This window comes from Gasterosteus aculeatus, chromosome 7, assembly GCF_964276395.1.
Source record: "Gasterosteus aculeatus chromosome 7, fGasAcu3.hap1.1, whole genome shotgun sequence".
NCBI lineage: Eukaryota > Metazoa > Chordata > Actinopteri > Perciformes > Gasterosteidae > Gasterosteus > Gasterosteus aculeatus.
In genome coordinates, this window is record NC_135694.1 from 13,879,842 (window position 1) to 13,885,984 (window position 6,143).

The following is a 6,143-nucleotide window of genomic DNA, read 5'->3' on the forward strand; positions in this document are numbered from 1 at the left end:
AAAACAACAAACTGATATCCATCTGGTCAATGAACAGAATGACATACCAGTACAATAACTAGTTATGAGAGACATATGACATTTTCTTTCCACTAGCATTAAATGATTATAAACCACAACATTCTGTAGGAAATTATATTATTGTTTCAAAACACTACATCAATATTGAAGCAAAGAATAAAGAGATATGTCAATAGTTATTTCTTGTATTTAGAATTTGCTCCTTCACACTCTTGCTCACTGGAGAAAATAGCTAGCTAGCTCAGTGTTAACATAGCTCGATACAATATTCCCTTTAATTTGCCTCAAGTAAACCTAAATGTAAGCAGGTAACAATCATTAACAACTATGTAGATTCGACAGAACCACATTCAACTACCTGTACTTACAATTTGAGTCTTTGCATAATTTAACTGCGGTCAACTCAGCCGACGCTTGAATTTTAGTGTATGCTGATATTTACGGTATTGAACAAGTAACCGAAATAAAAGCTATTTAATCAAATATTCTGGACAATGACTGAAGTATGTGTGTTCAGGACCATTATGACTACTGTTGTACAAAAAAATGAATAATTTTACAGTACAAAGTAAAGTAATTATTCTATATTTATATCCTAAGTTTCAAGTTCAAAAGGACCATTTCTCAAAGTTTGAACTGCAATAAAAATACTTTTCTCAATAATTCTAAAAAAGACTAACATACATGTGTTAAGGACATCTCTGACTACTATTGTAAGAAAAGTGAAATATTTTTACTGCACAGATTTGGAGATTTCTTCAAAGTAAAAACCCTGTAATTACAAGTTCAAAAGACCATATCTCCATACAGGCACGTGCACAGATAGACCCCTAGTGGTGCTCAAGCACCAGCCCTTTTGCCCTAGATGAGAAAAGTGCCCCTTCTGCTGGAGCCCATTGTTTTCTTCATTCATTAATATTTCAAATGAAAATTACTCTCTCTGTCATCAAGCAAGTGTGTTTTGATATCAGACTGGCATTTCTTTGAGTTCTTATGAAAGAACGAAGTTCTTATGAAAGAACGAAGCCCCGCCCCGCCCCTCCCTCTACCCCCACTCCTCCTCTTGGTGGTCGTGCAGTGCTGAGCGCCAAACGGCTGCAGTATCGGACACGCAGGTAAGGACGGTGTTTGTTGATAAATTAATCACAGCATCAGCATCATGCTGAATATAAAATAATTTTACAATACAGATTCAAAGATTTTGCCATATTTTTGAAAGTTCAAAAACACCATTTCTCCATGTTGTTTGCTAAATTATATTAATCCTGGGCCCTGTTCCTCGTACATGGCTAACTGAGATGACGTAAACGGTAGATCAGGCTTTTCGGTTCCCGAAGCAGGTTTGGCTAAATCACCATAGCAACACATCGAAAAACCACTCCCCCGGTTAAAGGGCATCTCTCTTCCTCATTGATGAAGTAGCGATATTGGTTAGATCAATCTAATCTAACGATGACGTCCTATAAGAGTGCGATCAATGCTGAAGACAAGGAATCATTTATTTACAAGAAGATTTTCTCGAGCCCTAACGTAACGTGAACACCACACGCTGTAGCCGAGGATTGACTGTCCAACCGCAGACTGTCTCACACACTGTCCCACGGACTGTACTCTCATACTGTACATGTTCGTATAGTGTTGCGATGCAGAGGAAGGCCTGCATCTGGTGCATATCGTGCTCTTCGTAAAGTTCTGTTTGTTTATTCAGCGCTTAATAAACTTCTGGATGTTTCATCTTTCACTGCTTCAATTGATCAAATGTCTGATTATAACTAATATATATATATAGTTATATATATATATATAACTATATATATATATAACTATATATATATAGTTATATATATATAACTATATATCTATATATAACTATATATATATATAGTTATATATATACATAATGATCTGCCCTTACACATATTCAGACACACACATAATACAACTCCTAGGTCTATATGGTCATCTACACATACATATGATACATAAGCTGCAGTAAATATATCTATTACTATTAATTCGTATCAATTAGCCTCTTTGGGCTTGTTTTTTGCCACCAACATCTCATTGGATGATGATGCATTCCATGAAGCATCATGCCAGCAGGCACATTTAAAGATATATAGGGCCGACGGTGGCCCAAACAATGAAAAAGCATTCGATGGGGAGAATAAATGGCAGAAACCTTTAGAGAGACACAGTGTAATGTAATGGTACTATTTTATGGACATGCGGAGTTAGGTGTATGTAGGGTTGCCACCAGTCCCTTAAAAAAGGGAATCTATCTAATATTTGAGAATAAAATAGCGGGTCCCGTTTTGAATCAATGCGGGATGGGATTTGTCCCGTATTTTACGAGTTGTCTGCAGCATCCCATGCAAATAATCCCCCCCGAATTCTGTGAACATTCGTCCTGTTCAGCCCCTGGTAGGGTAATACTCGCTGCCATTGTTGGTGTGATTGGCCGTGATTCTGAAAGAAACCAATCAGAGTCAGAGGAGGGCGGGTCTCTTGGAGTGTCGATTTGAAAGAATGGCGGAGGCAGCTTCAGGTACCACCCCGTGTCCAGCTTTGAACGAAAGCGGATGCAAAAGTACAGACAAGAGTGGGCGGAATCACCTGGGGATGCAGAGTCGCCCCCCCGTCGGCCGTAGACTCTTCCGCCTTCTAATGTAGGACGCGCACGCGTGATTATCCTCATGACTGCCATCTGTATAGTGGCAAATCAGTGTCAAAATTCAAGAGCGCAAATCATGCGCTCGCTTAAATCAGTCGCGAGCAAAAGTCCATAGAAAGGGATAGAAAGACAAAGGCAAAAGACAAATGACACCTCACTGTAAGCGTAGTAGACCATAGATGACAACCAGCTACTACTATGGTGGCAAATCACTGTCAGAATTCGAGGGCGCAAATCAGGTTTATGCGCGCGCGTAAATCAAACATCCGCAAGCTGTCTCGCGAGAGCAAAAGTCTGCGGAATGTGAACTTCCTCGCTCGCGAGGCTACTCTCTGCTCGTGCTTGAAGGTGTTTTCTATGGGCTCGCTGTTGTTCTTTTTGACAGTAAGGGGGCGGAGCCAGTCACCACGGTATCTCCACATCTAATTGGTTACAAACCCTGTCTTTGGATTGGCTGGAGTTACGCATTCATAGAACTATAGAAGCTGATTTCCGCACAATAGAAAGGGGATAGAAAGTCAAAATCATGAGATAAAACGTTGTCAAAACCCAAACGACACAGAGGGAAAAGAAAAGTCTGATAAGTATACTGTCAGACATGGTCATCCAAAGAGACAACATTCAATGCCAAAGGAAGCAGAAATTTGAGGTGTTCAAAGAATATGTGAACAAACTGAAGGCAGAATTAAGGCAAGAAAGAAATGATCTCGACAGAGAGAGTGAGACGATGAAGACAGAAAAACTGGACTTGGAGCTGATGAGGTGTGACATTCTGAAACAAAGAGACATATTAGAACAAGAGCAACAAGATATAAAGAGGGAACAAATCGAACTGGAAAACACAAAGATTGAGTTCCAAAAGGAGAAAGAAATCAGAGAAAATATGTTTATTGAGATAAGTGAGAGGCTACATTAAGGATTTGATCCTTAAGCTTCATGCAGAAAAAGACAAGTTTAAGGTCGACATGGACATTAATTTTAAAACAAGATAAACTAGAACTCAAGAAAGACGATTTCAATAGACAAAAACAAGAACTGGAAACCATAAAGACGGGTGTAATGGCTGGAAGACAGGAACTGGAACTTTGGAGGGGGGATCTCAACAAGAAGGAAGAGATTGGAGCTGCCAAGTTCTCTAGGTCAATTCGCCTCATACAACCCAGGAGACCAAAAATCATTCAATTTAATCCAAGGAGACATAAAGACTACAAAATGAATATGCATACATCTAGGAAGATCTATAGGAACAGGCTCCCTTTTGACTTGACGCCAAAACCAAAGAAACAAATGGTCACAATTAAGATTGACAAGGCAGTACAAACTTAGGTCGTTATAGAATGGCTTCAAAAGGACGATGACGAGAAACCATATTTTATTAAACTTATAGAATTTGAACATGAGAAGTGTGAAAAACAACCTAATGTGACCAATCAGACTGAAAAACATCAGTGGAAGTTAGGAGACGCACATTATTTTGGAATAAAAGATAATTACTTATTTAAGAGGGAAGATATGCTGATACTCAAGAATGAAGTGGTAAAAAATGATCAAATTACTAAACTTGCAAAAACATTGCCGTCGTCTACTGTTGATTTTACAGATGTGAAAATGTCAAAAAGACATTATTTGCGAAAGCTCTGGAAGGACACAAAAATGGAACGGATGGAAATTGATCAGATGAAGCACATGAGTCATGAAATGAGAAACTACCTTGAGAAAAGAATCAATGTGAATGATCGCTTTGTCAAGATAACGTGGTCCCAAAAAGAAAAGAAACTCTTAGAGGAGATACAGAAACCAGAGTTATGTAAAGACATGACATCCCAGAGTAACTTCGGGAGAGGCCGCAAAAAAAACAATGACAAATACACACAACTTGGACAATGTGAAGTTCAATTTGAGAAACTAAGTGTTAATGGAGTGTCAGGGACAGTGACAACTAGTTACAAGGCTAAACAAACCAACCAGGTTAATACAACCAAAGAGAATGCAACATTCCCGTTGACGGAACATGCTTTTGCCAAAATGTACCAAGCGCCGATAATAAAAGAAGAAACTCAGGTAGCTCCAGAGACGTCCAGTGGGCTCCTCTGTCAGTTGCAGCATTATTGCTATCGATGCTGCTACCACTGCTGTGGATGCTGGAAGCCCAGCCTCCATGAGGAGAATTGAGAGACATGTATTCTGTATGTGAATGATCCTGCCATACATTTTAAACACAAAACATTTGGAAGTGTTTCTGTAGTCAAATGTCATTTTAGGGCTGTGAATAGAATTTTTAAAAATTAACTAATTAATGGCGGTTGTTATTTTTAATGAATGTTTGTTTTTCTTTTAAAGACGTAAAACGTAACGAGTAATCACTTTAGAAAGCGTGCATTTTAGACACTTGTTTAAATGTTAACGTCATTTTAAACACAAAACTACACACATTTGATCATCTTGGAGGCAGAATTCCAACGGGTGGAACAGGTGTTGCAACTCTGCACTTTGCTCTCAACTCTCCATGATTTAACGGCTGTTTTTGAAGTGCCAACAATCTCCCCACATTTAGCAAGGCCGTTAGCAAGGATGGTCAGGGACACAGTGGTGGTCCTCTGCAGACCTGTGTGCCGCGCAGGGTAATGTTATATTTTCAGATGGAAGTAGCATAGCAGCAAGCTTAGCATAGCAGTGCTTTAAGTGGTCCGTTTGACACTCACCCCCCTTCTGTTTGACACGTGGAGTAATTCCTCTGCACAGTTCTCCGCTGTACGTCGCGCCTATTTTTGTTTTACTTCCAATGCTAAAAGCTCTCTCCATCTTGATGTAACTCACTACCGCGGTAAAAAAACGTTAAAATGTTTTTATTGCATTCATCTCTGCCACAGCCCTTATATATATAAAAACATATATAACTTTGCTCTCTTTCCAACTGGCAAGTAGTTACAGCAGTGTAGAACTTGACATGGCATTGTTGTATTATCTTGGCCAAAAGAAGTTATAGGGAGATCAGACCAAAATTCTGAGAAATAGTATGCACTCATTACAATGTTGTCAGGGACCAACCAGGCTCCACCACCACACAATCACATAGATCACTGTCACCAGAAAAGCACCATCCTCACAGTCACTTTGTCTGGTCTCGTTTCTGAGTAAAGACTGTCGTTGATGCACTCACCTACCGGAATAAGGATAGTTTGCTACCGGCATACCTGCGTCTTCTTCTTCCTCCTGGGTCCCGTCGTCTTCCCGCCACTCACCTCTCTCCTGTCCGTGGTGAGTGCCCCAGCTATCTTCCTCATCCGTGCTCAACGACAAACGACAATCAGTACTCCAACCCTCCTTGTCCACATTCTAACTACTCTGAATTCCTCACCGTCCAATTTCCTTTCACTTCCACAATAAAGTTCTTGTACTCAACATCTCCCCTGGTTGTGAGTCTCTGTTCCATAACAGAAGACCGGAA